This window comes from Lycium ferocissimum, chromosome 2 (genome assembly GCF_029784015.1).
Source record: "Lycium ferocissimum isolate CSIRO_LF1 chromosome 2, AGI_CSIRO_Lferr_CH_V1, whole genome shotgun sequence".
Classification (NCBI taxonomy): domain Eukaryota; kingdom Viridiplantae; phylum Streptophyta; class Magnoliopsida; order Solanales; family Solanaceae; genus Lycium; species Lycium ferocissimum.
Genome location: NC_081343.1, coordinates 3,196,697 through 3,209,661, shown reverse-complemented (window position 1 = coordinate 3,209,661; position 12,965 = coordinate 3,196,697). Strand labels below are relative to the sequence as shown.

General features: G+C 34.5%; 1 pseudogene; it reads left to right on the top strand.

Moving 5' to 3' along the window:
- Positions 1-6,132: 6,132 nt before the first annotated feature.
- On the top strand, positions 6,133-9,211 carry LOC132032827 (casein kinase 1-like protein 1; annotated as a pseudogene).
- Positions 9,212-12,965: the final 3,754 nt, after the last annotated feature.

Here is a 12,965-nt window from a genome sequence, read left to right as displayed (position 1 = left end):
GTCCCACTTTTTTATTTAAGGGCAAAAAAATCCTTTGTGGTCCCACCCACTTTTATATTTAAGGGCAAAAAAATGACACTTTATACTATATTACCAACTCTTTTAAAAAGTAGATAGAAATACTTTATTATATTTCTATTTTTCTACTATATGAAGACGGTTTTACGTTTCGTTCACTACCTTTAAAAAATGCTTCTATATAGTTTTAAAAAAAAAAAAAGGAAAAAAGTAGACCCCACCCTCTCCAAACTCATTAAAAAAAAAGGTAGACCCCACCCTCTCCAAACTCATGAAAAAAAAAAGTGGACCCCATATTAAAAAAAAAAAAAAAGCAATGTCAAAAAAAAAAAAACGTGCACCCCATATATTAAAAAATCAAACAATATTCATGTAATTCCCAAAGTATCCCCATCAAGTCTTACGCGTATTAACCCATTAGTGGGAAAATGAAATTATCAAAAACAAAGAAAAACACCGACCCCATATTATTACTTTTCTTCAAAAGTTTCAGTAGGCAAATACATACAATTCCCTTTCTTTTCTTATATTAGCCTGAAATCTAATCTAGATATTTAATTGTTGTATTTGCTATTCCGCCATGTCATTTATTTGTTATGATTACTAAAATAAATATACTTAAAATATTTATATTTTAAAATAAGATAGAATTTAATTACTTTTTCATTTTTATTCTTAGAATTTAATTACTTTTTCATTTTTATTCTTACTCTAATAAATGTGAAAAGAGATTAATATCAAATGGAGATCAAATAATGAATAAGGTAAATTAGTCAAATTATAATTCTAATTCACGTTTCCTTAAAAAAAATCATGCAAAAGACAACATGACAAGTAAAATGAACTAAACCGAGAATATTTACCAAAAATTAAAAAATAGCATTTCTTCGTTTAAATAGAAAATCAATTTCTACTTTATTTCGTTTTAAACATGTAAAATTAATTTAATAATTTGAATTAGAATTTTCTAAATCAAAATTTTGATAAAAAAACAATAAGTATATTACACCTTTAAATTAATCAAATTAAAATTGAAAGTATCAACTGATGCTTAAATATTGCTATTGTTTTATCTCAAAGAGAGGAAAATAGTTTTCTTTTAAACAAGTCTTCTCTTTTAAAAAGTATTAATAAATTTTCGTAGCAAACACGAATATAATAAAGTTTTAGATACGGAGCACAAAATCCATGCTTCGTGTGTGTGTGTATATATATATATATATATATATAATCACTATCCAAACACAACTACATATACATATATATACTATAATCTAAAGTGTTGGGCACGCTAGTATGCAAATATGTATGTATTCATTGCCAAAGTTTTATTACGTGCCTCACATGCCACGTCATACTTGTGTGAGGCACTTCTTTACGTGACAAATGGACAATTGGGTCCCACTTTCAAAGACTTCCTCGCTTCTCTATCAAACTCTCCTAACACCTTGTTTCTCTGTTCCGGTAAAGATCCATCATTCTAACTTCTATTTCCCTTTTTTTTTTCTTTTTTTTTTTTAAATCTTCTTCCTTGTTTTATGCAACCATTAATTTATTTTTTGTTCCCCTTTCAGATTATTTTCTTTCTGTATTTTGTTCAATTTATTTTTTAGGAAAACACAAAAAAAAAAACAAATTCTATAGCAAGTTTTATTTCTTCATAATATGAATTAGAGTGATTTATATTTCAAATGCTTAAATTTGGAGAATTATTTTGGGGGATTTTTGTAGCTGATTGATCAGTTCTAGACTTTTGAGACTTCAGATAAGGCACTTGCTAGCACCCTGATTATGCAATTCTCATCAATGAGGTCTAGAGGTGCGAAGTAAGCACATCATGAAAATGCGAGATTTAGCGGCTCAGCTAAAGACTCTTGAGGTTGAAATGTCTGAAACTTTCCTTATGCACTATATTTTGAACTCTCTTCCTCTACAGTACGGCCCCTTTAAGATCTCTTATAACACACATAAAGATAAATGGTCTATTAATGAACTTATGGCCATGTGTGTTCAAGAGGAGGGTCGATTGCTGATGGAAACAGGAGAAAGTGCATTCATGGCTACTCAAGGAAAGAAGACCTATCAAGCCAATAGGAAGTGGAAAGGAAAAGCACCACTTGACCCTGAACCTGATATCAAGAAAGAATCAAGTGTCGTTTCTGTAGAAAGAAGGGACCCATAAAGAAGGATTGTATCAAGTATCAGAAATGGCTTGAAAAGAAAGGTACTTCAATCTCTCTCGTATGTTATGAAGCTAATATGGCTAATGTTAATCATAACACGTGGTGGATTGATTCTGCTTCTACAATCCATATTGCGAATTCATTGCAGGGATTAAAAAACCTGCGGAAGCCAGTGGGAGCTGAGCGAAGCATCTATTCTGGAAACAAGATGCAGTCGCGTGTGGAAGCTATTGGGACATGCACTTTAGTTCTTAGTAGTGGTTTCATTTTAGAGTTAGAAAAGACCTTTTATGTACCTAACTTTTCTAGAAATTTAATTTCAGTTTCAAGACTTGTACCCTTGGGATATTCCTTCTTTCTAGAAGGTTATTCTAATCTATTTTATAAATCTAAACTTGTTGGAAATGGTACATTGTTTGATGGTCTTTTCTCTCTTAACTTACAAAATGATTCCACTCATAATGTTATGCATGGCCAAACTGGTACTAAACGTTGTGTTATGAATGAAGATTCCTCTATTTTATGGCATCGGAGATTAGGACATATCTCCATAGATAGAATCAAGAGATTAGTAAATGATGGGGTGCTTAATACTTTAGATTTTACTAATTTCGATACTTATGTGGACTGCATTAAAGGCAAGCAGACTAACAAGTCAAAGAAAGGTGCCAAGAGGAGTTCAACCATATTAGAAATCATACATTCAGATATATGTTGTCCAGACATGGACACGTATAGTCAGAAATACTTTATCATCTTTATAGATGATTACTCACGATACATGTATCTCTACATGCTTCATAATAAATGCGAACCATTAGAAGTCTTTAAAGTTTTCAAGGCTGAAGTAGAGAAACAATGCGAAAGTAAATTAAGATTGTGAGAACTGATAGAGGTGGTGAGTACTATGGTAGATACACTGAGGATGGACAAGCCCAAGGTCCGTTTGCGAAATTTCTTCAATAAGATGGGGTTGTTGCCTAATACACTATGCCTGGTTCTCCAGATCAAAATGGTGTAGCAGAAAGAAGAAATCGAACATTATTAGGCATGGTGCGTAGTATGCTATGTAGCTCTAAGCTACCTAAGTCATTGTGGATTGATGCTCTTAAGACAGCAGTGTATATATTAAATCAAGTTCTAACTAAGGCTGTCCCAAAGACACCTTTTGAATTGCTCAAAAGTTGGAAACCGAGTTTGACACGTATACGCGTATGAGGATGCCCGTCTGAAGTTAGAATCTATAACCCACAAGAAAAGAAACTGGATCCTAGGACCATTAGTGGATATTTCATTGGATATGCCGAAAGGTCTAAAGGATACAGATTCTACTGTCCATCTAACAACACTAGGATTGTGGAATCAAGAAATGCAAAATTTCTTGAGAATGACTTGATTAGTGGGAGTGATCAATTTCAGAATACAAATTCTGTAAAAGATCAACCTTCTACTTCAAGAGAAAGATTAGTTATCGTTCATAACACCCCTCAAGTACAACCTGGTGTTAAGCAAATAATCAATGAGATTCCACAAGCTGCTGAAAATATTCCAGTAGATCAAGTTGTTCAAGAAATTCTAGAAATTATTAAACAACAAGTTGAACAACATGATCCTCAAGAAAATATTGACACAGCATTAAGGAGATCTACTAGAGAAAGAAAATTAGCAATTCCTAGTGACTATGTTGTGTATATACAAGAATCTGACTTTGGAGTCGAAAATGATCCTGAGTCTTTTTCACAAGCTATGAGTTGTAAAGAGTCAGAATTGTGGCACAAATCCATGAATGAAGAGATGAATTCGATGAAAAGTAACGAAGTCTGGATCTTGTCGAGCTGCCTAATGGTGTAAAAGCCATTGGATGTAGATGGGTCTTTAAAACTAAAAGGGACTCATCAGGCAACATAGAAAGATATAAGGCAAGACTGGTTGCTAAAGGATTCACTCAAAGGAAAGGAATTGACTACACAGAGACTTTTTCTCCTGTGTCTAAAAAGGATTCCTTGCGCATCATATTGGCATTAGTAGCCCATTTTGACTTAGAATTGCAACAGATGGATGTGAAAATCGCATTTCTCAATGGTGATCTAGAGGAAGAGGTTTATATGAAACAACTTGAAGAATTCTCCTTTAGTAATGGTGAGCACTTGGTATGCAAGCTAAAGAAATCCATATATGGACTAAAACAAGCCTCCCGTCAATAATACTTAAAATTTCATAATGTTATCTCTTCATTTGACTTTGTTGAGAACATTATGGATCAATGTATATACCTGAAGGTCAGTGGGAGTAAAATTTGTTTCTTAGTTCTATATGTGGATGATGTCTTGCTTGCATCCAATGATAAGGGAATGCTACACGAAGTGAAACAATTTCTCTCTAAGAATTTTGATATGAAAGACATGGGTGATGCGTCTTATGTCATTGGCATTAAGATTCATCGAGATAGACATCAAGGTATCTTAGGTCTATCTCAAGAAGCCTATATCAATAAAATTCTAGAGAAGTTTCGAATGAAAGATTGTTCACCAAGTGTGGCTCCCATTGTGAAGGGTGACAGGTTCAATTTGAATCAGTGCCCGAAGAACGATCTTGAAAGGGAACAAATGAAAGATATTCCATACGCTTCTGTTGTTGGAAGCTTGATGTATGCTCAGGTTTGTACAAGACCTGACATTGCATTTGCTATTGGAATGTTGGGAAGATATTAAAGTAATCCCGGTCTTGACCACTAGGGAGCTGCAAAGAAAGTCTTAAGATATCTTCAAGGGACAAAAGACTACATGCTTATGTACAAACGATTAGATGATTTGGAAGTCATTGGCTACTCTGATTCAGACTACGCTGGCTGTGTTGATTCACGTAGATCAACTTCAGGATACATTTTTATGTTAGCCGGTGGAGCGATATCTTGGAGGAGTGCCAAACATACTCTTATTACTACTTCCACTATGGAGGCTGAGTTTGTTTCTTGTTTTGAGGCTACCTCACATGGTGTATGGTTGAAGAGTTTCATTTCTGGGCTTAGAATTGTCGACTCTATCTCTAAGCCATTAAGGTTATATTGTGACAATTCAGCTGCTGTCTTTATGGCTAAGAATAACAAAAGTGGTAGTCGAAGCAAGCATAACGACATCACGTATCTGGCCATAAAAGAACGTGTTAAAGATAAGAAAGTGGTCATTCAACACGTTAGGACTGAACAGATGTTAGCTGATCCTTTAACTTAAGGCATGCCACCACAAAAAATTTAAGGATCATGTGGTCACAAAGGGACTTAGTTCCACTATGTAAAATTTCATTGTAACAACGAATATTATTGAAACTCTATTTTAAGTGATATTTCTCGTATTTGTTACTGTGTGCACATTCAGTTTTACTTTGAGAAATATCGCTAAAGTATGGACCTAGAATAAACATTAGGTTTGTTCATTAAGTAATATGGGCTAAGGCTTAGAGACATAATGCATTGTGATACATGGAAGATACTACTCGCTCTTAGAGGAACTGTCGCCATGATTCATGTATTATGATTCTTTTTAAAGTATACTTTGGGCTTTGCGTATTAGGACCAAGTGGGAGAATGTAAGTCACGTTCTATTTTGGACGTGTAAAATGGTCCTCTATTTCAGGGACCAGTTGAAACTCTTTTTAACTCCTTTCCTTATCTGAAACTGCTGCCCATTTAAATCCGGTCAAATAACTGTTCTTGATGGTAGAACAGTATATATGAAATGCACTGGTTGGGTCCCTAAGCACAGAAAATACCTCCTTAAAATAAACTACACCATCTAGTGAGAATTCTGAGTGCTTAGAAGGCTCACCGGAGTTGGAGAAAACCGACGACGATTCCGAAACAATGGCCGGAGGTACGCCACTCTAATTTTTCCGCTGCGCTATTGCTCTGTATTGTCTTACAGTTAAATATTTTGCAGGAAAATGTCAATCCAAAGAAACCTCAATTGCTATTTGAATCAAAGTTGTATAGACTTCTTCAGGGAGGAAGTAACGGTTTATCTTGTTTTGTATTCCTAGTCACTTGTCTAGTTTGTTCTGGTTAGCTTTATAATTGTAGTACTTCTCTTGTAGCTGGAATTCCAAATGTGTTGTGCTTTGGCGTGGACGGAGATCGCAATGTTACGGTCATGGATTTGCTTGGACCCAGTCTCGAAGATACATTTAATTTTTGCGGTAGGAAGTTTTCCCTGAAGACAGTTTTGATGCTTGCAGATCAAATGGTTAATTTTAATTTATGCAACAAATTTTTACCTTCTTAAAATGTGTTGGTTATATGGTGATATTTACTGCAGATAAATCGTGTCCAATTTGTTGATTCTTACTCATTTTTACATCGAGATATCAAGCCAGGCAACTTTCTCATGGGCTTGGGTAGACGTGCAATTCAGGTCCCATATTCTTATTACTTTTGTTTCCATGTTTTGCAGGATTTATTGTTTCTTTAATAGTACTTCGTTTTGGGTTAAAATGCAGACCTACATTATTGACTTTGGTCTAGCCAAGAGGTACAGAGACTCTTCAAGTCGCCAACACATTCCATACAGGTAAGTTGATTATGAGTTGCTGATAGAACTTAAGGGTTCACACTTTAATAGTTCACAACCTAAGAGTTTACTGGAACAGTCTAAGGGACCTGGTCCCTAAACTGTTTTCAACTGATAGTTGCAAGAAGTAAATAAGGCAAGATATTTACGTGGAAAACTCATTGCTCAAGGGATTAAAAACCACGACTTACCCCAGTAGGATTTCCAACTTCACTAAACTGAGCAATGTTTAGATTACAACTTATTGCAACCTAGGAATTAAAACTCTTAATCCCTCACCCTTACAATAACTCTATTGTAAACAACTCTTGACTACCTTTAGCCAAGCTACCTAATACACCTTGCCTACCTCTAGACAAGTGTACCCCTCAAAAGCTTAAGTAGGTAAACAGCCTACAAACAACTTCTAAGAATTCAAACTAATACACCTAGACTAACTCTAGCCTAGTGTACCACTCAAAAGCTTGTGAAGATAAACTTCCTACAAGCAGCCTTTGAGAATTCAACCACCTACAAACAGCTTCTTAAAAGAGAAGAGTAGGTTTACAATTTTATAGAACAAAAGACAAAGTCTCTCAACAAACTAAGGACCTAACGCATCTTCAGTGGGGGAACTGGTCCTTCTGATTGTTAGAGCTTTGTTCTTGGGAGCACCTTGAGAGGGTTGTGGCGGCTGCACTTGTATGAATTGGATTTTTAAGTTTTTCAAGTGTTAGGTTAAACAATGCCAACATATTCTATATATATGAGGCCAAGTAGAGAGCATGTGAGTAGCATGTGACCATGGATAGGAACATTACAATGTTCCTTGTCTTTTTATTGACATGCAACTGTGTTGCTGTGGTTACTTGTTGGAACAAGCTATTTGAACTTAAATCATCTATGTACAAATCCGAGCAACGTATCTTAGGTTGTAATCACATCACTTTCTTATTGTCGCTTTTGACTAATAATATTTACGTTATTCTTTAAAAAAAAATGATATAGTCCTGTTGGCGTCAGTTGAGTAAAGTTATAGGTAGGGTTGTTTTTAGATTTTAATATGATGGTGCGATACTCCGACTTGCCTATAATGATGCTATTATGCGAAATGTACGATATGCTTTTAATGCATGCATGTATTCCTACCAAGAACACTTACATTATTATGTTTGGGTGGAAGGATTTGGAAGGAAAGGAAACAAGGATGAGACTAGTGATTGTACTTAACTTTTGAAAAATACTCCACCACACCCTCGAGGAGACTGATGATTTGTACTTAACTTTTGAAAGTTACTCTACCACTCCCTCTCCTTCCCTAAAGAAAACATTGTGTTATGAATATCTCTTTATTCCAGCTTAGAATTGTATCTCTTGTGTGTTCTAGGATATTTTATGATTTTTACGACCATGCATTAGTGTATCTGAATCTTATTACGTCAGTTAGTTTACATGGGTATTTGGCCCTGCAGAGAGAACAAAAGCTTTGTAGGCAATCCAAGATATGCTAGCATGAACACTCGCCTTGGTATCGGTGAGTGTTGTTATTCTTTAGAGTTGGTTAGATGAACCTTACTGTGTTTTGACTATTTTGGAAATTATAGAACAAAGCAGGAGGGATGATTTGGAATCTCTTGGATATGTTCTTATGCACTTCCTCCGAGGAAGGTGATTTTTGCTGCAATCTGTCCTCCTCCTTGTTTTTGCCTTTGCCTGCCTTCATGTGTTTGACATCTATTTATTTGCAGTCTTCCTTGGCAAGGGATCACAGCACGAACTAAGGAGGGGAAGCGTGAGAAAATTAGAGACAAGAAGGTCAATAGATAAATTTATTCGCAAATATGGTGTGGACTCCTTTTTACTCCAGTTAACTGCTGATGTGTGTTTCTGCAGGACTTATGTCGGGGTCATCCAACTGAATTTGCATCATATTTCCATTATTGTCGTTCTCTCCAGTTTGAGGATAAACCGGATTATGCTTATCTGAAGAAAATATTCCGCGATCTCTTCATCCGTGAAGGTCTTAATGAGATGCTTTTTTAGCTTTGTCTGTTAATATGTTGTCTTGCTTTCCATTACAATTCTCTTTCCTTTGCAGGCTTTCAATTTGACTGTGTTTTTGATTGGATTAGAATTGCAACTCCTCCTTCTCAACCTCTTGTAAGTGGTATTACATCTCTGTTTTCTTCATAAATGCTTCACTTATATCTGACATGGTTTGCTTTATTTAGGGACCTGACACACATGGAATGGATCCTTGTACCTGACTCAGACATGGAATGGATCCTTGTATAAATTAATGCCATGCAGTGTAGTATCGTCTATAGTCTTCTTATAATTCTATCCAAATGTTAAAAATTGCTCGTTGGCCATTGTAATACTAAAATTCCTCAAGCCTCTACTTTTCAGTTGAGTACATACAGTTTTCGGATAATTGTGTTCTAGTAATGCATGCTTACGGCTTAGGGTTGTGATATCTTCATTTCTCTGCAATATCTCTCCCTTTCTCACGGTGATTAGAACTTGGTTGGCCAAAGTTAATATTAGCTAATTATTTTAAAATCTGATGAGTCGAGAATATGATATAACTAGCTTCCAGAATTTGGTATCACTACCAATATCTTGACATTCTAGAAAATTTCTTCCAAGATCTTACCTTTCAAACTCTACATCTAAATAAAGATAATTGGTTTTAGTTTTTAATTCTGAAACTAGCTTATCATTTTCGCCAATCCAAGCATTGATTTCGTCATTTGCACAATGGCTAACCATTTCATTGCTTCCATTCTTCGAGGATACTTCGATGGATTTTATTATAGGATTGCCACCCTCCCATGGTCGCCTGTTATATTAGTCATTGTGGATCGTTTATCCAAATTCAACCACCTTATTGCTATGCCCACCAACTTCAGCAGTCACAAAGTGGCTGATATATCTCTTCAGGAATTTATTCGCCTCCCTGGGCTTTCCTTCCACAATTGTATCTGATAGAGATTACTTCTTTCTCTGTGAATTATGGCACGAGCTACACAGGCTTCAAGGGACACAATTGGCTATCAGTTCGTCTTATCATCTGCAGTCGATGGTCAAATCGAGGCTCTAAAAGATGTATGGAGATGTATCTCTGTTGCTTCACTGCAGATTTTATCTATTGTCATTGGCAGAATCTTGGTATACTACCTCCTAGCTACCGTCATATTTCTAATCAACTCCATTTGAGGTGGTATATGGTCGTCCTCTGCCAACTGTTTTGAGCTATATCAAAGAGGCTTTACTCTAATCTTAATGTCACTGCTTCTCTTCGTCAACGTGATTGGCTTTGGCTATGTTCACCTATGTCCCTACCGTCAGTTAGCACTGCATTTGCAACGTCAAACCAAGCTGAGTAGACGATTCTTTGGCCACTTCCTGATTGCGCAATGCATTATCAACGTTGCCTACAAATTGGACCTGTCTCCATCTTCCAAAATACATCCAGTGGTTCATGCTGTTTTTGTTCTTCTCATCCATCTCATCAGGTTACTCCAATTGATCTATTACAACAACTTTTTCCATGGGGAAATAACACAAATGTCCAGCCATTAGATTTTAAATTACCCGGATGGCCTTAAAAGTTGATTTAAGTAGCCTTAAAATTATTCTAGCCGTATCAGTTAGGAAAACAACGGAAAGAGGGAGAAAAACTCGGTACTACAATTAACCCATGAAAAAATGGCAAACATTGATATTCACCAACCATAAAATTTCAAATCAAATGTTCTTTAGTGGAACCTTACAATTAATTTTTTTTATACCCACTTAAAAAAAGATTTATACCCTCTTTATGGATTAATTGTAAGTACCTAGATTTTCTTATAAATTATTTTATGATCTATGTACGTAATAAATAACTCATGCATACATTTTCATTCAATGTATAATGTGTGTATAAATGTATATAACTCATGCATAAATTTTCATTTCATGTATAACGTAGGTATAAATGTATATAACTCGGGTATAAATGTTACAGCTGTATATCCGATCAAAATTGCAGATAATAACTTGGCAAGCTTAGCCAACAATATGTAATCACTATCCATGACAGTGAATTTGTATTCCCTACTGCTACTACTAAGGTACTTCCTTAATATATAAAGGGCAAAGGTGCAAATATACCCTTTAATTTTGCGATTTAGAGTAGATATATCCCTCGTTAAAAAAGTTATGTATATATACCCCTACCGTTACAAAATGGTGCAAATATACCCCTGCCGTTACACAAATGGTGCAAATATACCCTTTTCGCTAACAGATTTTTTTAAAAAAAAAAATCATTTATCTTATATTTTAATTTAAAAAAATGCCACATTGCTTTAAAAAAAAATAAAAAATCTACCCATTTTTTTAAGAGAAATAGTTTTCTAAAGCCACATGGTAATTTTTTTTTTACTGGTGTGTCGGGTCTGGTTCGTTTAAAAAAATATCCCCGTGGCTTTAAAACAATAAGTCTACCCATTTTTTTAATCGAACCAGACCCGACCCACCAGGAAAAAAAATTACCATGTGACTGTAGAAAAATATGTATACTCAAAAAAAAGAAAAAATGGGTAGACTTTTTTTTAAAGCCACGTGACCTTTTTTTTAATTAAAAAATAAGCTAAATGATTTTCACAAAAAAAATTGTCAAGAAAAGGGTATATATACACTTTTTTTTTAACGAGGGGTATATCTGCGCTAAATCACAAAGTTGAGGGTATATTTACACCTTTTTCCATATATAAATAAATATCCAGTTCGCCAAAAAAAGATAATACAATAATAATACATACTAGATAATATATAATTAAAATATCAATACATATAATATTCAACATCATATACGCATAGAAGAATTACAGCTAAGAAGGAAGATAAAAACTATATTGCTAGAGATAACAATATTTTCATTCATATATAAATAAATATCCAGTTACGCTAAAGGAAAAGATAATACAATAATAATACATACTAGATAATATATAATAAAATAACTACCAAGTACAAGCATACACTAGCCTTGGTACAATCCTATTAAGCAACTCTCCTTTAATTCGTATCACATATACGCATATGAAATATAACATTATGTATATTATTATTATGCTCAATTATACATTTGTAGTACAATAACTGTATTTATTGAAACCAACTTAAAAGGCTCTATAGATACACTCAGTGGGGGTTGAATAAAAATGCAGGTTCATTGCGGATAAATAGAAACAAAATCACTGCAGTAAAATTGGTATTTTCAATTCCTTCAAAATAGGAATAGGTATTTGGTATAGAATGAAAGATATTTCCTTAATTTGGGTAATTGAATAAAAAATTCCTAAATTATAACCTTATTCACATGACCAAGTATTATGGTTAGCCCGCTAAAAACGGAAAAGAGAATCATGGAACAACTTGCTCTTCGATTTCTTAGTATACAAGTCTATAATTCTCTTCTTTTCTCTTGAATATCCACCTCTATTGTACTATAAAACTACTGCTTGAATTATGTTTTTTTTTAACCCTTGAACTATCCTTTCGATGATACTACATTATCAGACCTTAGTAGAATTTCCACATGTTGCAAGAGCTCAGAAAGGTGTAGGCACCAATTCATTCAGTTAATGAAATTATTTTGTATTCTGATGATTATGTCGTTTCAGGTGACAACCACCCTATACAAGGGCTTTTCAACTTCATTTGGTCATGCTCTACTATAATATAAAGTAGAGCTGTCCAAAGGAAGCAGAATTTGCGGTATATATGAATTCTTTTTAGAATCGTGAATGAAACTAAACTAACACCAAAAAAGCAAAGCTAATACTTACTCTGTCCTAATTTATGGTGAAACGCTTTTTTTAGCTTGTCGCACAAAGAAACTTCTCAATTTAGCCTTAATGAAATGTTTATAACCACACAAACGTCTATTGACTTGTTCTAGACCACAAGTTTCAAAAATTCTCTTTCTTAACCTCGTTTCCAATCAAAGTGCATCATATAAATTGGGACGAATGAACTGTTTGTATGAGCGCGATGATATACGTTTGGTAATTGGATTTAAGGAAAACTTCATCTTCTCTAAACTTCTACCAATTTGCCCAGCAACTCCATATTTTATTTGTGCGTCAGTTTCTGCTTCAATAATCTATTCTAATTGTTCTTGGCAAAACAATCAATTTCCATTTCCATACCATATGATCTTTGTAACCTT